Here is a 23048-nt window from a genome sequence, read left to right on the forward strand (position 1 = left end):
TAGGCCCAACCATCTTCAGCTGCTTCATCAATGACCTTCCCTCCATCATAAGTTCAGAAATGGGGATGTTCGCTGATGACTGCACAGTGTTCAGTTCCATTCGCAACCCCTCAGATAATGAAGCAGTCCGAGCCCGCATGCAGCAAAACCTGGACAACATCCGGGCTTGGGCTGATAAGTGGCAAGTAACATTCGTGCCAGATAAGTGCCAGGCAATGACCATCTCCAACAAGAGAGAGTCTAACCACCTCCCCTTGACATTCAACGGCATTACCATCGCCGAATCCCCCACCATCAACATCCTGGGGGTCACCATTGACCAGAAACTAAACTGGACCAGCCATATAAATACTGTGGCTACGAGAGCAGGTCAGAGGCTGGGTATCCTGCGGCGAGTGACTCACCTCCTGACTCCCCAAAGCCTTTCCACCATCTACAAGGCACAAGTCAGGAGTGTGATGGAATACTCTCCACTTGCCTGGATGAGTGCAGCTCCAACAACACTCAAGAAGCTCGACACCATCCAAGATAAAGCAGCCCGCTTGATTGGCACCCTATCCACCACCCTAAACATTCAGTCCCTTCACCACCGGCGCACTGTGGCTGCAGTGTGCACCATCCACAGGATGCACTGCAGCAACTCGCCAAGGCTTCTTCGACAGCACCTCCCAAACCCGCGACCTCTACCACCTAGAAGGACAAGAGCAGCAGGCGCATGGGAACAACACCACCTGCACGTTCCCCTCCAAGTCACACACCATCCCGACTTGGAAATATATCGCCGTTCCTTCATTGTCGCTGGGTCAAAATCCTGGAACTCCCTTCCTAACAGCACTGTGGGAGAACCGTCACCACACGGACTGCAGCGGTTCAAGAAGGTGGCTCACCACCACCTTCTCGAGGGCAATTAGGGATGGGCAATAAATGCTGGCCTCGCCAGCGACGCCCACATCCCGTGAACGAATAAAAAAAAAAGGTTATGCTGGAACTGTATAAAACACTGGTTAGGCCACAGCTTAAGTACTGTGTACAGTTCTGTTCACCACAATACAGGAAGGATGTAATTGCACTAGAGAGGGTACAAAGGAGATTTACAAGGATTTTGCCAGAACTGGACAATATTAGCTACGAGAAATGATTGTATAGGCTGGGGTTGTTCTCGTTGGAACAGAGGAGGCTGGGGGGTGATTTAGTTGAGGTGTGCATAGTTAAAAGGGGCATAGATAGAGTGGTTAGGGAAGACATATTTCCCTTAGCAGAGAAGTCAATAACCAGGAGGCATAGATTTAAAATGATTGGTGGAAGGATTAGAGGGGAGCCGTGGAAAACTTTTTTCACCCAGAGGGTGGTGGGGGCCTGGAACTCACTGCCTGAAAGGGTGGTAGAGGCAGAAACCCTCAACTCATTTAAAAAGTACCTGGATGTGCTCCTGAAGTGCCGTGGCCTACAAGGCTACGGACCAAGTGCTGGAAAGTAGGATTAGGCTGGGCGGCTGATTTTCGGCCAGCACGACATGATGGGCTGAGTGGCCTTCTTCTGCACCGTAAATTTTCCATGATTCTATGATTCTACTTAGACCTATCAAGCCATACGTATTCCAGCAATTAAAAGGAAGCATTGAGCTGAAATCAGATGCCGAATTATTGGTATATAATGAGAGCAATGGAGCAATTTCAATTGAATTTCCTTTAATCTATTGCAGATAGAAATTTTCTGGACTAGAGACCATATGTATTGCCAGATGTCACCGACAAGGTTGTTGTTAAAGTCTTGCTCCCAGATGGATTTCAAAGAGCTATTTTTGAATTCTGTACTCAAAAGAATATCCAGATGAAACTCATTTTGTGTTGGAACCTTTACTTATTCTAAATTGATCAATAGTGTTTTGAAGCTGAATCGTTCTGTATCTGTTAACGAAGAGTATGAAGTAGAAAGTTTGCAAATATTTTAATTTGTGGTACATCTAAATTTCTTAAGAGCTGTTGACATTTTTTGATTGCATTCTGAGCGCTGTTGGATGATGTGAGTCCTTCGCTGTAAATATTCACAGTCTGCTGCCATTCCTATTCTCACTACCTATCGAGTTCAAAGGCAACAAAAACACCACTAATGTCTATGAATAGTGAGACATCCATAATAGCATCTCTATGCAAGGAGTCAGTATGAAAAACCTGTACCCAAAAGTAGTCAAAGCTGACTCACCAGAGCAGTGGTTTTAAAGTACACATACAGCAAACTTGATGCTGAGTCACCTTACCTATTGGATTGAAGAAATGTTCCTATTCAGAAATTTTAAAAAAACTGTATTAAACAATTATCAACTTTCAGCATTTCATTGGTTCTGAAAGCAGCCATTTAATAGCTTTATCTCTAGCCATACAAGAACCTTTTGCTTTGTTGCTGTGGTAGTTTTTTAGTGTCATGCTATCTTGATCTTACACAGTATCATAAGTTTCAGTCACTGATGTCTTCACACTTTTTGACTGGCAAACTGAAACTGACAGTAATAAGCATTTACTGGCAGCTCTACCACTGAAATATTTCCTGTTATGCAATTTTTACATTGGCGCCACTCAGCAATTTGACTAATTATCGCTTTAAGCCATTTCGATACATGTGTGACCCAGTATAAAATGCAGTTGTTCCAGCCTGGTTGGTGTGCAGACCCACTGACTCTGATGTAAAAGATAAGTATAGCAGCGTGTTTCTTTACAACCAACTTAAATAATGGCAGAGCCAAAAGAGTTTCACTTCTTATTTGAAGCATTTAACGATCCCGTACAGGGCAGAGTGAGATAGCATCTTTCACCAAAATTTGGGGCTGGTTTTCTGCAATTTTTGCTGAGTTTACTTTTGGGGCTGAACGAAACTTATATAACTACAGTGGTAAAATATTGCACTGATGGCTTATAAGAAGTGATCAAAAATATGTTGTAATAATTAGAGCTAAAGGGTAATTATATCCCTATGCATGCTGAGTCATTTCATTAAATGGGTTGGGCAAAGTTCATAATCAAGCAGATCGCACGTGATCTGTGGAAAGAACAAGCCTGACGGGGTTCTCAATCCATGTTTTCTTATGTCGCCATCTAATCATCTAAGACTGCATATATGCTGACATTTTTGTATTGAGGCAATGTGCTTTTGGGTGTGCATCAATGCAAGAGTGTCAATGTAACTCTGAAGACTTTGAGGAGTGAGAGACCTCCAGGGGCTGAATCACATTGCTCTGAGGTCCCAATGACTGCAGTATAAATTCAGCTTTACTAACTGTGAATGTGACCAAATTGCACATGGAATATGAAAATAGAAATAGTGGAAAATGCTTGCTTTCGAGTGGGATAGTTGACTTATATTTTTGGGCTTGCACTTGTTTGTGCATCTGCAGCTACGGAGAGGGATATTGTGCCAGTTGTTTCAAACACCATCATTTTGAGATGATATTTCTGAGGGCTTTTTAAATCTGAGCCTTGGTTTGGAATGGAAGTGGAAAATGTTTGGTCAGCTGCACATGATACCAGGTAAGAATCAAGTGTCATGGCCGAAGAGAATGCAGTCACTCCGTAGATTTCTCGCGTAAAGGTAAACATTGAACATAATCATAACATGAAGTTTGTTTCAAAATTCCTAGCTGACAGCTTTTTCTGAATTCAAATATCAGATCTGAAACCTCGTGGCTATTGAGGTAGGCGGGGAAGAGTGGAGCAGTGAAGTACTTGAGCAATACACTTATATAACTACAGTGGTAAAATATTGCACTGATGGCTTATAAGAAGTGATCAAAAATATGTTGTAATAATTAGAGCTAAAGGGTAATTATATCCCTATGCATGCTGAGTCATTTCAGTGCCTCTAATGACAATATATTACTGCTTGAAGATTGTGCTCGAAATTGCAATAATTCCTCTTGTGTGATGATGTGAATAGGCAGTAATTTTTTTTCTCAAGTGTTAATATCACTGACAGAAGAATGGTGAGAGTAGAGTGTTATGGCCATTCTTCAGGGAGAACTAGTTTAATTTTCAGCAGGCACAATAGTGACCAGAAATCTGTAGCTGTCCCAGTCTGTCATTCAGTCTTGGTCTGTAACATTAGCCCCAATTTTAACCCTGTCTGCCCAATGGGAACAGGTGGTTAAAATGACGGTCGCGTGCTTCCCACTGAGTTCACGGTGCGCTCCCACCCACCGCCATTTTAACAACACAGCTTTTGGTTTCAGGAAAGCCGCCTGTTACAGGCAGGCAGGGGCCTCATTGATATGTAAAAGTTGGCGTCCTACAACGCAGTTAGGATCCCAATGAGATTTTAACTCCTAATCGTGCAAGTTGCGCACAATCCTGGACCCACCGGTAAAATCGGGCAATAAACATGAATGGGGCCACAAGAAGCCCAGGAATGTAGGTAATTTTAATTTTATTTATGGTTTCTGTGAGCCAGGTGGAGCAGGAGTGCTCCTCTCGGCTCCACAAGGAAACCTTGGGCCTCCCCTGCCCCATGCTTTCCTTCCCCTCCCCTGGCAGCGATCCTCTCTGATTTCCCCCTCACGATGACTTACCTAAGTGCCACGGACCGTTCCCTTGGGTACCCTGCAGCAACCTCCTACTGCCCAAAATCTCACTCCCGCCCGCCAGCCAGGAAATAATTCCTGCCGGATTCAGGCGGGAGTTGGACATCCAAAATGGAAATGAGGCTCAGGATTAAAATTGCCCGGACCTCATGTAGACTAAGTCATGGCAGCTTCCTGCATGCCCAATTCGTGCTCCAAGTTAAAATTGGGACTATTGTCTTTGGGACTTTGAAATTGCTCTGGGTCAGTATTTTACTGATAAGAACAGCTATCTAGAATATACAATATAATCATTTTCATGAAGACCCAGCCTGACATCAGCAAATGGATTGGGGTTGGAAATCAAAAATTGACCAAGATGAACTAAGTTCAGTCATTTATCCTGCGCTGCACTTTTCATGTTGAAGCTAGCTGTTTTTTCCAGTGTTAGACTATAAGAATTCAGGCATGGGTTAGTCGTGTCCTCTTGCTTTGTTGTGATTTTTATTAATGTTTTAAGTTGGAGAAAATTTATTTCAATAAAAGTTGGCACCAAATTATCTCCCATTGATAATCTCTGGGTGCATCACCAAGTCAACTACAGTTGCATGAGTAGATAGTCCTTTCAACTGTTTTTGTTCTGTTTTTTTGATATTTTACATGTTTGTACATCTTGGTACAAGTGGTACAGTAACTCTGAATCTTAAAAAAGACTACTAATAAAGTTGTTCATCACAACGTTGACTCCAGAATTAGATCTTGCCTCCACTGGAAGAGACAGAAATGTTCTTAATGCATTGTTTGTTTTTATATTAGTAGTACCACCCCGATCAGGAAACATACAGAATATTGTAGCCATATTCTAGGGAGAACTGGCCTGCTCTCCATGACTGGGAGTTCACACAACTAACAACGTGGACAACTGCATTCCATGTGAAGAAACATATGACTAGAAACGGGTTAAAGCAACAGACAAACTACTGATTGGCATCATTGAACATTTTAGCAATGTAACTGCCAATAGATTCCTAGCCTCAGAAAACTATGGGTCACATGCTGTGCATGAACTTTCATGAGTTGAGAATAGGCCATGCTGTTCCTACACTGTTGCTCTTTTTTCAGTTTAACTGCTATTGTTTAGTGATCTCTGACTTCAGTTTTAAATTGCAAACCTCATATAAGGGTCATTCGGTAGAACTGGGATGAAAAGCAAAAATTTATTCCAGAATCTTCCAGGAGTAATAGGCCATAATTTATTTTTAAAATGGTGGCCATAAGGATGGTTCATGTGGGAAATGGGAAAATTCACACTGGTGCAGTTAAGGATGCCCTCCTGAGGCAAGTGTTACGGCGCGTTGTTGGGACAGATGGAGGCAACTTATATCTACATCTTGTTCTTGCCCCCTGACTCAGAAGTGTTTGCTGGTACTGGCCATCTTTAATGGAAAAATGTTCCATTGTCTGGTTAAATCCCAAAAGTTATCCCCCAAAAAGATTAAGCTGGCATTTGTGTTAGAACACAATGCTTTCGTTGCAGATATATTTTAAATCTCCTCATTTCTATTTATTTATATTATTCTTCACTCAATCTCCATAAACCCCCACTTCCAGCAGGAGTCATTGGACAGCGATCAGCAGAGGGAATCTTGCCTGATTCCCCATCCCACCCCTTTCTCACTCATGGGTGTGGTGGCCTATTGTAGCTCCTAGCCCCTGGCTGAAATCAGCAATCTGAGTACAGGCCAGAGATCCAACCTCAAAGCTTTCTGATCTATATGGTGCAGTTTCACATTGGGCATAGTTTTTACTAACTGAGGCCTCGGGGGAGCTAGTAAATTTTTATTGGCCACCTGCATTATGCAGCATCCTGGCTGTCAGTGCAGATGAAATGCATTTGGGCCCATGGTAATGCTGCTGTTTGACAGGCCACAAAGTCATGAGCTTGTGATGCCTGGAGGGACTCTTTTTTTTTTTCCCTCTTTCATATCGGAAAATATGTGAGCTGGCACCTCACAACAGCTCAGGCGAGAGTCATTGTTCAGCACATGGGGAATTGCAGGCACCAAACCTAGTGTGCCACTTCATGCTGTAATATGTCAATGCTACAGCGTTCCATTGCCAACAGAGGTCAAATTTTTAATTGGCAGGTCAGTGGGTGGAGTCGGAATTGCCTGAGTGTGTCACACTAATCGCTCCCCTGACAAACAGCCTGAAGTTTATTTTCTGGTCCCTGGAAAAAAAAGAGGAATGCAGAACCTGAAAGGAGATATTGTACTTTTTGAATGATAATCCTGCAAATAGCTCAGCAGGTACAGATCGAGCATGTATTTAAATGAAGAGGAAAACATAAAGCTCCCATGCTGCTAAAAATGATTCCTGTAACTCCCATGGTGCTAAAAAAAAATGGTTTTCAATAACTCCTATGTGGTGAAAGATATCTTTTCCCCTTTTCCTGCTCAATTATGTGTTTCTTTTATGTGCTTTAGATACAATTTTCTCAGTTTGCTACGAATAAAATACCCTCTTTCAGGCTCTGCAGTTTCCATCAGTCAGGCCAATGTTACTTCTGTTTTTTTATGAGTGGGGAGGGGAGAGAAAGCTTCTCTGTCTCATTATGCCATTGTTAAGGCATTGCAGTAATGTTCACTTTGATTTTTTTTTAAATTCCATATTATGAAGTGGATTTAACAATGGAACCGGAGGTTGGGAAAAAGTAATAGGAGCTTTATATAACCGTGTTACACCTGACCTAGGAGAGCTTGAAGTTGAAATGGAAACTCTTCCATTTCCCAGCACTAACATCCCTCACAAGGCACAAAAAGAACTTTCTCATTATAGAATCATAGAAGTTTACAACATGGAAACAGGCCCTTCGGCCCAACATGTCCATGTCGCCCAGTTTATACCACTAAGCTAGTCCCAATTGCCTGCACTTGGCCCATATCCCTCTATACCCATCTTACCCATGTAACTGTCCAAATGCTTTTTAAAAGACAAAATTGTACCCGCCTCTACTACTGCCTCTGGCAGCTCGTTCCAGACACTCACCACCCTTTGAGTGAAAAAATTGCCCCTCTGGACCCTTTTGTATCTCTCCCCTCTCATCTTAAATCTATGCCCCCTCATTATAGACTCCCCTACCTTTGGGAAAAGATTTTGACTATCTACCTTATCTATGCCCCTCATTATTTTATAGACTTCTATAAGATCACCCCTAAACCTCCTACTCTCCAGGGAAAAAAGTCTCAGTCTATCCAACCTCTCCCTATAAGTCAAACCATCAAGTCCCAGTAGCATCCTAGTAAATCTTTTCTGCACTCTTTCTAGTTTAATAATATCCTTTCTATAATAGGGTGACCAGAACTGTACACAGTATTCCAAGTGTGGCCTTACTAATGTCTTGTACAACTTCAACAAGACATCCCAACTCCTGTATTCAATGTTCTGACCAATGAAACCAAGCATGCTGAATGCCTTCTTCACCACCCTATCCACCTGTGACTCCACTTTCAAGGAGCTATGAACCTGTACTCCTAGATCTCTTTGTTCTATAACGCTCCCCAACGCCCTACCATTAACGGAGTAGGTCCTGGCCCGATTCGATCTACCAAAATGCATCACCTCACATTTATCTAAATTAAACTCCATCTGCCATTCATCGGCCCACTGGCCCAATTTATCAAGATCCCGTTGCAATCCTAGATAACCTTCTTCACTGTCCACGATGCCACCAATTTTGGTGTCATCTGCAAACTTACTAACCATGCCTCCTAAATTCTCATCCAAATCATTAATATAAATAACAAATAACAGCGGACCCAGCACCGATCCCTGAGGCACACCGCTGGTCACAGGCCTCCAGTTTGAAAAACAACCCTCTACAACCAACCTCTGTCTTCTGTCGTCAATCCAATTTTGTATCCAATTGGCTACCTCACCTTGGATCCCGTGAGATTTAACCTTATGTAACAATCTACCATGCGGTACCTTGTCAAAGGCTTTGCTAAAGTCCATGTAGACCACGTCTACTGCACAGCCCTCATCTATCTTCTTGGTTACCCCTTCAAAAAACTCAAATTCGTGAGACATAATTTTCCTCTCACAAAACCATGCTGACTGTTCCTAATCAGTCCCTGCCTCTCCAAATGCCTATAGATCCTGTCTCTCAGAATACCCTCTAACAACTTACCCACTACATTGTAAACGTTCTAGGTATTAGTTTAGTTACGAAAACCTGAGGTTGAATTTATAATGTTTGACTCCTTTAACCTGATTTTTTAATTTGTTCTCGGGGTGCAGATGACAGTGGCAAGGCCGTATTTATTGGCCATGCCTAGTTGCCCTGTTTAACCCAGCTAGACAGTTCAGAGTGGATTAAGAATTAACCATGTAGTGTGGATTGGAGTCATATGTCGGCCAAGTAAGGGTGGCAGGTTTACTTTCCTGAGTGAGCTGGGTGGATTTTTTAGACTTTATAACCATGTTACTGGTACCAGTCCACAAATTACTAGATTTATTGAATTCAGTTTCACAACTTGCCCTGTTGAGATTTGAACTCACAACCCCTGGGTTGTCAATCCAATACCATAACTATTGTACAACCGTATTTGAACTGCGTTGATGAAAAATAATTGCAATGCCACTTAAATTAGTTCTTTGTAGTATTCTATAAATAACAACTGTAAAGTACAGTTATAGCTGGTGAAGAATGATAGAGTTGGCACCCTTGCCATGCTCTCCCTTCACATATGTCACGCTCAGCAATGGCAAAGAAAATTTGGATAAGTAAATGAGCGGAATCATTCAATCCAGGAATTTTAAATCATTTGTTCAACTTATCCAACAGTGAACTGCACATGGTTGATGCTAATTAAGAGCAGATCTGTTATTACCACAGTGTCAGCATGATACTATATACTGTATTATATTTCAAATTACTTGATTTTAGCACACCATGATTCTAGAATACATGCACCCTCTGTACTTAAAGAAATCCTTTTAATCAATCCATTATTGAAGCAGATTTAATGCTGCTGCAATAATATAAATATATAACAAGAGATGAAGGATTGGAGTAAATCCAACTTCAGATTCAAGTTCAGCCACTTGCTTTACAAATAAAGAATTGCCACTTGGGTGAGCATCAATGAGCAGAGAGAGTCAGCACTTAGCGGAGGGGAGAAAATGGGAGAATGTTCCTTTTTAAAACACCAGCAATGGTGATCCATACCCATCATTAGACTGTCAGGAAATCTAACACATACACATCATTGCATTGCCAAGGCATTAGCTGCACACCAACCCCATAAACTGCCGACGAATGTGGCAAGGAGTGCAGTGTGATATAAATGTTATTGAGGAAACTGGGCTTCTAACACATGAATAATGAAGTGTTGAGTGAGTTACCACAGCCTCATGACTGCAAATTAAAGAATTAAAATATCGTGGGGGAGAAATTGGATAGGGTCTGTTATTGGGCGGGGGTAGTGCGATCCGCTATTACCCCGCATCCAGTGGCCCCTATGCAGGCAGCATGAGACTTTCGTCAGGCCTGACTACTTACCTGCAAGCAGCGTTCCGAATCAGCGTTGACACGAGGATTCAATCCATTTTGCACTTTCCACCAGCAGGGGGAGCCCCAATCTCTTAAAGGAAGGCTGTCCCTTAAAAATCTCTTAAAGGTAGCTGGTACCTGTTATTTGCTGAAAATAACAGTCTGCTGTCTGCACGGAGTCTGAACGGCAATCAGACATTGCACATGCAAAACACAGATGCAGCTCCCGTGCCTATGTTTACAAACTGATGAGTTATGTTCAAACATTGAATAAAGGTTGCGCAGTACTAAATCCCACATCCTCCAATCTGCATGCCAGGCCTCACCAATCTGCCAATCTGAGTTTGTACCAGGCCTGTGAGAGTGTGTGCACCAAGGTTGTCTGCTGATGCACTAGAGGCCTTGGTGCAAGAGGTGGACAGAAGGAGGAACATCCTATATCCGCAGTGGGGGTGGGGTTGTGGAGGGCAAGGGGCCCTCCAGACATATACTCAAAAGGCAGTGGGGGAGGCGAAGTCAATGCCAGGTGCACAGCATCATGAACATGGATGCAGTGCAGGAAGAAGTTCAATGTTTTGACATGATTGGTCAAGGTGAGTGAGATCAACTGTTAAGTGGCGTCTCCTACCAATTACACCACTAGCCGCATCCACTGCTCCACGCACTACACCCCTCATCAACCACATACCAACAAACTCTTTCCATCAATACTCAACTCTTCTAATCAGATGCTTCCTCTCAACCTTACACATCACCACTGTTGCAAGCCGCCCAACCACAACGCACAGGCCACACACACTGGCAGCTATTCAATCATGACAGGCACATCACCCAGACACATGTCCTGCTTTCTTGCAGGAGAAGGTGGCACATATCAAGAGGTGGCAGTGACATTTAGCCCCCTCAAGCCTGTTCTGCCATTCAGTGAGATCATGGTGGACCTGTGATCTAACTCCATATACCCGCCTTAGCCCCATACCCCTCAATACCCTTGGTTCACAGAGATTTATCAGTCTCAGATTTAGAATTCACAATTGAGCTAGCATCAGCTGCCGTTTGCAGAAGAGCGTTCCAAACTTCTCCCACCCTTTGCGTGTAGAAGCATTTCCTAACTTCACTCCTGCACGTCCTGGCTCTAAATGTTAAACTATGTCCCCTAGTCCTAGTATTCAAGTATAGAAGACCTCCAAAAACAGTTACAAATGTCTCGGCAGCTAGAAGCAATAATCCAGCAACTAATCTGTAAATCCTGTATGGTCCCTTTAAATAGCGCTGGTGGGGTCCTCCAGGAACTCTAAGACAAGTTCAGATGGTCGGGATTAAGACTGTGTGTTGAGTTGAGTGTTAAGTCCCAAAATAGTGTCTATCACTTTAAATCAGTGTAGCACACTGATTGTATTCATTTTCTCCTTACTTTACATGCTTTTGGCGTTCGGTATTTGTGCATGCACTAACTCCTATACCAAGATGGCGTCCGACGCACGTCACGCTGGAAACGTGCATGCGCAGCCAAGACGCCATCTTGCATGTTGGAGAGGCCGTGTAGTGCTGAAACAACGGGCGCTACATGGCCCAATTTAGCACCCTATGGGTCTAAATTTAGATTCTAAATTTAGGATGAGGAAGTGGAGTTTTAAGCATTCTAAAGCATGTCACAGCAAAGACATCCAGGCAACCTGGGATGCAGTGTCAGTAAGCATGTTTAGATGAGGATAAAAAGATCATTGTTGAAGTCACCAGCACTTGGGAGAAATACTGGGATTCAGTTGAGGAAAGAATTGGGGAGGGGGTTTCAATCCAGTTTCTAGATTGGGGCAGCGATCCATTTTTGGGCATTGTAGAGGAAACTTTACTCTGTATCTAACCATGCTATACCTGATCTGGAAATTCTTCATGCTGGCATTGGGTGCCCAAAACAGACAGCATTCCATTGCCCCAACGTTAACACCTCTCACCTTTTGAGCACAAAACTCGAAAAAGGAAACAGTCGATCATAAATATGGAGGGGAAATTCTGAGATAGCCGCTCACACAAATAAAGCATCTCTTTTGAGACAGTCAAGTTGCTTTTGAGTCTAAAGCTTCAACTGGTGATGGTACACTACAACATAGGTCCATCTGACCGATAATGAAAGATATCTTCCACACAAGCATGATAATTGAAAGCGATAGGTACTGTAAGGAGTTTGTACAGCAGGTGGACTGAGCGAATCCAGGCTCCAGTAGGTTTGCTGAATCAGAGAGAAAATGGAGCATTGCTCTGCTGTGTATCCCTGTTCTGAGCTGCGGAAGTATTCTGGCATGTATGAAGCCTTTGCTATTCAAATTAAAATGACTTTATCTAACTGTGCAGTCTAAGCTCACACTGCTTCATTTTTGAAGGATATGCTGAATACAGTCTCAGAGTGATAGCGTTTCGCATAATGTTCGGTTAAAAGAAAAACTAAACAAAGAGGTCCACACATCTGGATATTGCTCTTTGAAGTTACTCCATTGTTACTGTTCTTGCTTAAATATTCAGGGTTTCTGGAAATCCATCTGTTCATTTAGACATTGAGTAATCAACTTAATCAAGACTTTGCATTTGCTTGTCTTAAACATGTATAATCATACAATTTGCATTTTTTCCCTTCAGAAGCACTAATCAAAATGGTGGAAAATGGTTTTATTTTGAAGATCCAGTGCAGTTTCATTTTCATTTTTGAAGATAAAGTCTACAGTGTCGCATTTGCTTAGCATTTTGAGATCCTTACCCTCACCTTCAAATCATTCCATGGCCTCATCAGTCCCCATCTGCTTTATCTCTTCCACATGTCTGTCCCTTTATGCATTCTCTACTCTTCAGACACCAGCCTAATTCTTGTTCCCTGCTTACTCCACCATCAGATCCCTTAACGACTACACTACCACCCTCTGGAATTCCCTCCCTTGGCACCTCCACCTTCTCACCTCCTTCCTTTCTTTCAAAAGCCTCCTAAATCCTCTTCTTTTCGATCATACTATTGCCTCCTAAACCCTCTCTGCATTTTCTTTGTTCTGCTGGGTACCCACATGCCCACCCCTGTAAAGCCCTCTGAGATGTGTTTCTGTAAAGGAGGAGCACTATAGAGTTGCTACTTCCAACATCTTTTCCATTTTTATTGGAAGATTGTTTATTGTATGTTTCTAAAATCAAGATAGACTAAATTACATGGGATATATTGAGGGCTAAGGCCACAGAAGATCTTCAGAGCCATCTTTGAGCGTACTTCAAGCTGAATTTTCCATTGGTGGCGAGTATGCACAGGAGCACTTCTACAATGTTCCTGTTTGCCCCGTACTGCTACTTCCCTATGACTACCCGATGTTCCATGCATAATATTTAGACCTTCCATTTGCCAGCTGTGCTGTAGAACATGGATGGGGTTGAGATTTGTTTTACTGATTTTATACTTTAGGAATATGAAACCCAAGAAAATGTCTGAACTGTAACACAATGTTAAGACCATTGTGGTCCTGGAAGGCTGGGGGTGGGGGAGGAGATATTGTTTTCATTAATGGCTGAACAAAACAGAAGTTTAGAAGCAATAGTGTGTTTTGAGGAAGATGATAAGTACTAAATCTGTTCTTGGTGCTAGCTCAGGATGGAAACAATAGGCAAGGTTCATAAGTGGGAACAAGAAGATACGAGGTCCCTCCAGCAAACAGCTTGTTGGGATATAAAGAAAAAAAATGCAACTTTGTGAGGTCCTTCTCTGTCTCTCAGAAATGACATACAATGTGAATCAAACCTACTGCACGGCCATCTGAGCCGAAATTTTAGCCTTTTAGGCCACGCATGGCGCTGGGTAAAGATTAAATTCTCTGAAGAGTAATGTAGTATCTTATAAATGAGAAGTGAATTATGGCATGGGTTTGTATATTAATAAACTGCTTGGTTGCTTCCACTTTCCTGCATGTAATTCCAATATGGGGCAAGGGTTTTGCTAGACATGGTTGTTGAATCTAGGATACCATTGGATAAAATTCCAATACATTTAGAGAATGTTAATTTTTAGCAAAATAAATACAGATTGGACAAGTTTGAATCTCAGCGCTGGATTTGCCCCTGTTCTGTAAGTATTACTCTAAGCTGAGCAGAAGGTAATATAGTTACAATGCACTGGATGGGAATGGTGGAGGTATTTCTGATTTTGTTCATTCTCTTCCCATTTTCTAATTTCCCTCCACCCCTCTCCATCAGTTGTCAGCTGCTGCTTCCCATCTCTTGCTTCAGTGAGGACAGCAGGGCAGTCTGTGCATGAACTGCTCCACAGCATCGCACAGTGATTGACTGATGGGAGGTGAGTAAAGTGCTCCTTGTTTTTAATGAGAGAAGAAAGTACAGGCTTTGTTGACCAGTCTAAGGGCCAAGGTAGTGAACCCTGTTAAGATAATTAAAAATTAGAAGTAAAATTGCCTAGTATCATGGTGGGGACAGCACAGGAGGAGGCCATTCAGCCCATTGTGCCTGTGCCGGCTCTTTGAAAGAGCTATCCAATTAGTCCCATTCCCTTTCCCCGTAGCCCTGTAAATTTTTTCCCTTCAAGAATTTATCCAATTCCCTTTTGAAAGTTATTATTGAATCTGCTTCCACCGCCCTTTCAGACAGTGCATTCCAGATCATTACAACTCACTGCGGAAAAATATGTTCCTCATGTCGCCTCTGGTACTTTTGTCAATCACCTTAAATCTGTGCCCTTTGGTTACCGATCCTTCTGCTACTAGAAACGCTTTCTCCTTATTTACTCTATCAAAACCATTCATGATTTTGAACACCTCTATCAAATCTCCCCTTAACCGTCTCTGTTCTAAGGAGAACAACCCCAGCTTCTCCAATCTCTCCACATAACTGAAGTCCCTCATCCATGGTACCATTCTAGAAAATCTCTTCTGCACCCTCTCAGAGGCCTTGACATCTCTCCTAAAGTGTGGTGCCCAGCTGTGGTCTAGCCAGTGTTTTATAAAGGTTTAGCATAACTCCTTTGCTTTTGTACTCTGTGCCTCTATTAATAAAGCCCAGGATCCCATATGCTTTTTTAACAGCCTCCTCAACTTGTCCTACCACCTTCAAAGATTTTTTTACATACGCCCCCAGGTTCTGTTCCTGCACTCCCTTTAAGATTGTACCATTTAGTTTATTTTGCCTCTTCTCATTCGTCCTACCAAAATGTATCACTTCACACTTGTCTGCATTAAATTTCATCTACCATGTGTCTGTCCATTTCACCAGTCTGTCAATGATTGTAAAACGTTATAAGAAAGAAGCTAATTTGTATTGAGTTTTGAGCACATACCTGAAGCTTCTCCTTTCTCTCTGTCCTTACCATATTTCTATGCCAAATGGTAATACAAGTAAGCCTATTATCAGTAGTGTAAACAAGCCCTCAGAAAAGGAGTGGCCAGATTAAAGAAGGGGACATGCTATTTGGGGAAAACAAAAATGATAAAGACATACAACACCTGTGTTGGTCCATTCTTTTTTGAAGTGATTCTGGATGGAGGGAGTGATGGATCCTTTGTCCCCCGCTACCCCCCACCCCTCCCTCCCCACCAAGGGATAGATGTGCTCATCATTGCTATGTTGCTCTGTAATTGGTTTCCAGCGGGAACAGGAGCTGTATGTGGCAAAAATGGACACTGGTAACCATAAAGATTATTCTCTTTAACTTTCTTGTTCATTTTAAACACTTCAATCTGTTTTACTTTGTGTGTAAATTGTACTGTCCTAAATGCAACCACATGTGGTTAAGTTTTATTGGGCTTTCTGTAACCAATCAACAATGCAAGACCCAACATTTTCATAAAAGTCTTCGCCTGAAATGGTTTATTGTTGTCCAATCAAAAATAAAACTCCTCAAACTCTCATTTCTACTCCTGCCAGAAAAGGTTTCATTAGGCAACAGTGAATTTGACAGTGTGAGATTCTAATGGGTTTTCAAACACTGCTGTACCTTCAGCCGAGCACTCCCATGGCCACTTGTGTGCTAACACCTAAATACAACCAGGTACACATCCCATCCATTACCTTATGATTGTGTGGGAAATTTATTCCGTTGCTTATTGACATATAGCTGTCTGGAAACAACAATGCTGACACAAAATACGGTCACCGCTCACTGTCTCAATCACAGACTCTTGGTAGGCACTTATTATTATTGATGTCACAGAAAACATCCTTTCTACTGCATGTTGTTTCTAGGACTTTCAAGGGTACAATTTTATGAACCTACTTGCATGACATTACCTAAATACCAGTACGAATGGCATTATTTAAAAGAGAAATCAACAGTTAAAGATTATGGACCCTTTTCCTTGGCAGTTAGTTGGGCTACTGTCTGCTCCAGGTTGGTACTCTGCCAAAAAGTTTTGTTGTGGAGATGCCGGTGATGGACTGGGGTTGACAATTGTAAACAATTTTACAACACCAAGTTATAGTCCAGCAATTTTATTTTAAATTCACAAGCTTTCGGAGATTTTCTCCTTCCTCAGGCAAATGTTTCAAGAGCTCCTTGAAGCCTACGCATTTATACATATTGAACAATACATGGTGTTTACAGACTGCCCCTGCAACTGCCCGTTGCCAAGGCAATCACCGTGTTCAGACAGAGAGGTGTCATCTGCAGAACCCCCGAATACACATTCAACAAAAAAACAAACAGGGAAAAAAAACAGAGAAAAAAAACACAGAGAGAGGCAGAAACATCCGGAAGGCAGAGAGAGCCAGCAAATGACCCATTATATTAAAAACAGATAACATTTGTTCGCTGGTGGGGTAACGTGTAGCGTGACATGAACCCAAGATCCCGGTTGAGGCCGTCCTCATGGGTGCGGAACTTGGCTATCAATTTCTGCTCGACGATTTTGCGTTGTCGTGTGTCTCGAAGGCCGCCTTGGAGTACGCTTACCCGAAGGTCGGTGGATGAATGTCCATGACTGCTGAAGTGTTCCCCGACTGGGAGGGAACCCTCCTGTTTGGCGATTGTTGCGCGGTGTCCGTTCATCCGTTGTCGCAGCGTCTGCATGGTCTCGCCAATGTACCATGCTCTGGGGCATCCTTTCCTGCAACGTATGAGGTAGACAACGTTGGCCGAGTCACAGGAGTATGAACCATGCACCTGGTGGGTGGTGTCATCTCGTGTGATGGTGGTATCTGTGTCGATGATCTGGCATGTCTTGCAGAGGTTACCGTGGCAGGGTTGTGTGGCGTCGTGGACGCTGTTCTCTTGAAAGCTAGGTAGTTTCTCTTGAAAGTTTTGTAGCCAGGGTCCCAAGATGGTAAATGAGTCCATTTAGTCTTTCTGTTTCTCTCATGCTGTACATTGTGGTAAAGTTATGAAATGTTTCAACAAGTTTTTTGCCACTTGGAGATAATGAGCAAGCTAGTGATAACAGTCACCAGGAGTGAAACCATGAATTTTCACAATTACTGTTCAGTAGCCAAGTGATATTTGATGATATGAGGTTCCCGCAGTAATTTGCATTTCAACATCTCATTTTAATACAGTTTTCAGAATTTTACTTTCTGTTTACCCATAATCTGCTGGTAGGAATTGTACCTACATAAGGCTTGGTACTTTACAATGGGGTATAAACTGTGTTGCATGTTATCAAAAAATAGATTTCAAAATTATATTGCACTTTCCCTGTTCAAATAACGGGCCAGAAATTGCGCAGCGAGGCAATGCTCACCACTGCTCATGCGAATTTAATTAACAAAAATACTTACAGTGGGCTCTTTGGTGCCGAATTGCTTGAATTTGAATTTTAAACAAAATGTGCGCTATCAACCCAGCCTCTGAGCAGCATGAGTTGCTGTGACTTATGAAGTCTGTGAGGAGAAGACATGCCCGCAAAATCTGTCAGGAAGAGAAGTCACGCCCATGGATTCAGGCTGCATTGCTCAAGCAGGCAAGCAGACTTCATTCATTGAAAGTTAGTATTCTGTATGTCATTGTAATTTTTAAAATTGTTTTTTTATATGTAAAAAGCCAAAGAAATAATTGAATTAAATCAAAGAAACAGAGGAAAAGTAAAATAAAAATTAATTTTTTAATTTAAAATTTGTTTTTAGTGACCAAAAACTATTATAATAAGGAGTAATATGAGATTCCACATTTTTAAAAGTTAATTTTTAGTTATTTGGCTATCATCAAGACTGTTAAAACTTAGTTTAGTACTGTATTTTTAAGCATACCTGTTTGGTGGCATAATTAGTTACTTTCCAGCTGGGCAGATAAGCAAGTTGGTGCTTTTTCAATGATTTCTCTGTTGCAACGTGCGATGTCCCTTTAATTTGAAGCTGTCATATCCCAGGCGAACTAAAATGAGCAAGTTTACAATTTCCGCGTTTTACTGCGCATGTGCAAACGTGGGGACTTGCTCCTTCAATTCACCACTAAAAACTGAGAGCGCTGTTGAGTTCCTCCTTACTTCGGGAGCGATTTCTGGCCCAAAGTCTCTGCCAATTTCATAACATTATTCTGAGTAAGATGAAATTTTTAAAATTGCCAAGAAGAGCAGCTGAATAGCGCTCTTTATTAAAGGCAATTTATTTTTAAATTGGAACAAAGTTCTGAGTGCTAAGCACACACTTTTTCGTTTTACTTTAAAATGTTTTTTATTATGAAGGTGTCCATTAAGTCAAACAATATTTTCAAGATCCCTCCTTCGCATTGGTCAGTAATCTAAATGTATTAAAATAAACAAACACTTGATACTTGTTTGACTTGACAATTGAACACTTTATACTAGCTGGTCAATGGGATCATTCCAGGCTTTGACAATATTCACCTGCCTGTTTTAATTCCAAAGATGGCTGCCAAAACTTTACCATGCAGAGATCATTACTCGGAGAGCAAATGTCTATATCACTGTCTACAAAGGTGCAGGAATATGCCACATTTGGCATGAATGAAGGCAGTTAAACATTCCAGGGAGAATGGAATCAGCAGCTGCAAGGCAGACAAGCTATAATAGTTTTTTTATGTGACTTTGGCTATACACATTTTTGGCAGACTATTGACTTTGCTAACTAGGTACTTGGACTGGATATTGGCCACCCATGGAAAAGAATTTCTCTGCCTGCACCAAGTGTAATTGGTTTTGGAAGGTTGTAATTACTTTATAAATTGCTTCAACCTTACTCTCGGCACTTCTGCTGCCTTATAATGTATCCCCTATTCTTCTTTTTATTCTTATTGCATCATCTACTATTCTGGCTGTTTCTTCCCCCACTAATCAACTGTGGATTATCATTCAATAAGCGTAGAGTGATTATATTACAATCATTAATCCTTCAGTCAGGATGTCATCCTGCTTCAGCTGAATGGAATATCTTGGCTTTCAATGTCATCCACCACTGGCAAAAGAATAATGTAACCTTATCCACATGGACTGAAATACCTTCCTTCAAATCCTCCACTGTTCCATGTTTCTAAAATCCCATGTCTATTTGAGGCTTTCTCAACATCTCCACAACCCTCCTTCATTTTCTACACCTTTGACATCTCCTTCCCTTCCATCAAGGGAAAATATGTTGTAGTAAACTAATTCAGAATGAAAGCATTTTTATAAATATGGATCTGATTTAAAACGATGAATATTAATTGACCTTTTTTTAAAAGAAAACTTTAAACAGAATTATATCTATGGCAGCTCTTTAGTAAGGTTGATGGTAGATTTTAGATCCTGCCTTGTGCTCACATCGGCTTTTAGCACTATGCAAGGCACCATGCTTTTTCTTGATCAAAGATGACAGTAGCTACAAACAGGACATTCCTGTTATAGCAAGAATGTGCACTAGGCAGAGCCAAGTAAAGCATGTTGTTACTGGGCTTTTGATTTCTAAGTATACCTACATTAATAATTATTATTGTAGCAACTTCTTATTAAATTGAGATTTCCTGTCCATAGCTACATCAATTCCTCTGCAAAAGAAAAGCATGATAGTTCCAACCTAGACTTTAAAAGCCCACGTGGCAGCATCCCTGGCCTACAGAAGGGAAAAAATTGCCAGAGCTTCTGTTACTTGTTGCTATCTTGCGATCTCAGCTGGAAAGAGAGAGTGAGTGTGTGTGTGTATGTTGGACGAAAACAGAATCACATATAGTTCACTGATATCAAAATCAAGGCTCACACGTGAAAAGTCTCTCCTTGGCCAAAGTACCTCAGTATTTTGCTGCTTTCAGGAGAAGAGAGGTAAAGGGAGAGAATTGAAGGGAAGGTGAAATCCATGTGAGCTACATGCACTAACCTAATTTTTCCTTATGAAAGTTCAGTCTAAAACATAACTCAGGTAAAATCCTAAATAAATTGGGCACTGTAATGATGATGAAAAGAGTTGAGAGTTTAGTCTTTTTCTTCCTTCCCATGGTGGTCACTCATAGGAGAAGCCATTCTGCAGTGTTTATTTTAACTGGAACTTTATTCTCAATTCCAGGAACTTTATTCCAGAAATTCAAACATTGAGTTAACAATAGTTTGCTAAGCCAGAAGTTGGATTATGCATTAGACATGAAAAATCTATTACTTGATTGTTGGCCAACTACAATTACTTTAAATCTTTCCATGCTCCCAACAACTGCCAGTATCAAATTTGTTACAGTTGTTTCCAACTTCACCCTGTTTTTATGTCATCTAATATTCAGAAAAGTGAGACCCGTCAAAAGTTTTATTTGTATGTTTATTCAAATTATTTAATTTTCCCATACAAAATATGAATACAATGGAGATGCTCTCTAAGGCTGTATTTTATAGCGTATGAAAGCTACATTATAACAAAGACATTTGTTTATGAAATTACTGTATTAGTGAGAATACCACATATGAAAGTATTGAGAGGATACTGTACATGTTGCAAAAATGTCTTGGTAATATATACAGAGTAGGTATTAGATATGAACAGGACCATTTTCAAATAATTGCCGTATATAGGCAATGTAATTCTATTATTATGTGGGTCGCCATGTTCTCAGAAAATATGCATCCCGATTTAAAAAATGTTTAGAATTAAAAATAAATCCAACCTGAAAAGTTCTTAATGGTTAGTGTTCACATTTGGATTCTCCCCACATCCACAAGTTGTCTAAATCCAAAGTCTGACGCAGATAAACAGCTGGTGCACAAGCTGAGAGAAACTCCCCATATCACCAGGGAACTTGGGTTAAAAATAAAGATGATGGAAAGAAAGAAACAGGTATCTAACTGAGTCAGCGCCTTCCAGCGACAGTTTTGTGTCTCGGCCTACCATCTGCAGACTTCAGGGGAGGCAGAGCTTTGAAAGGCATAGCTTTTGGAACTTGTGCCTTTTTTTTCGAACAGATAAAATTGTAAAAGAGGAAATAGTGCTTAACTTACCTCAATTTCTAACAACTATTAATTCCATGTACTGTATGCACTCACATAGGCTATTCAGCATATGTGAATAACAAAGCAGAATATTATGAAGCCTTGCATAGGCTATTGAATGAGGACACAGTGTGAAAACAGTAATAGAGGTTCTTAATACCCATCACTGATAATTATAGCTAAATATATCTATTTTAATTTCTGAAACAGTTAAAATTAACCTTTAATATTCTTACTGTGCACTAATAGAAATGTTATGATATCATCGGGACAATAGATACAGGATGTTCAAACACGGAGCTAATTTACTTACCAATATGCTCGGTCTATGACTCATTAGCAACATTAATCACTACACAGAGCAGGGTGAAGCAATTTAATGTGATTTTTATTCATTAAACTTGTGGGTATGAATGTTGAGTAATTCTTCCTCATGAATGAGATAAAATGGATCAGTTGCTTCAGAATGTATTATTATTCTTCCTATGTGTGTTTTTATTTGCGTTACTTTTCGATTGTTGGGTTATTAAGCAGATTTTTATTTTCCTGCTGCAAATACAGGAAAGAAGTAAATGTTTCCATGGGAAGTTCATCAGACGAGTTGACGTCAGGTAATCACCATCTGTGATACATTAACATTGAGATCTAAAAAGCATGGCATAGAAGTTTTCACTGTGTTTATAATACAACTATTACTTCATCTCCTTAACAAATATTCAGGATTTACAAGTGGCAACAGACCAGCCTGTCTCATGGCAAAGATCAAAATCATCCACCATATGATCTTAATCTCTTATTTTGCAAAGATCTTTTGTCATTCTGATTGGCCCATTTTCAAAGGAATATTCAGATATGTAAATAAGCTGATATCTTCACTAAGTATTAATACAGTCAGTGTGTGTGCAAGACTGGTGTCTGACTGGGGGAGGGGGGGGAGAATAACTAATGTTATGAATCAGTGAAGAAACACCTTGACTTTGGAAAATAAATAACTATGAAGAAGAAAGGACTCGCATTTACACAATGGTTTTCACACCTTCAGGACCATCCCAAAGCACTTTATGGCCAAGGAATTGCTTTTTTTGAAATGCCATCACTATTGTTATGTAAGCAACCACAGCAGCCAATTTGCACACAGTAAGGTCCCACAGACAGCAAATGAGATAAATAACCGAGTGGTCTGTTTTTGGTGATGTATTGGTTGAGGGATAAATGTTGTCCAGAACAGTAGGAGAACTCCCTGCTTTTCTTTGAATACTTCCATTGGATCTTTTATATCCACCTGAACAGGCAAATGAGACTTCAGTTACTAAAATGGTTGGGAAGGGATTTTTAAAAATATTTGTTCATGGGATGTGGGCGTCGCTGGCGAGGCCGGCATTTATTGCCCAGCCCTAATTGCCCTTGAGAAGGTGGTGGTGAGCCGCCTTCTTGAACCGCTGCAGTCCGTGTGGTGAAAGTTCTTCCACAGTGCTGTTAGGAAGGGAGTTCCAGGATTTTGACCCAGCGACGATGAAGGAACGGCAATATATTTCCAAGTCGGAATGGTGTGTGACTTGGAGGGGAACGTGCAGGTGGTGTT

Source organism: Heptranchias perlo, chromosome 26 (genome assembly GCF_035084215.1).
Source record: "Heptranchias perlo isolate sHepPer1 chromosome 26, sHepPer1.hap1, whole genome shotgun sequence".
NCBI lineage: Eukaryota > Metazoa > Chordata > Chondrichthyes > Hexanchiformes > Hexanchidae > Heptranchias > Heptranchias perlo.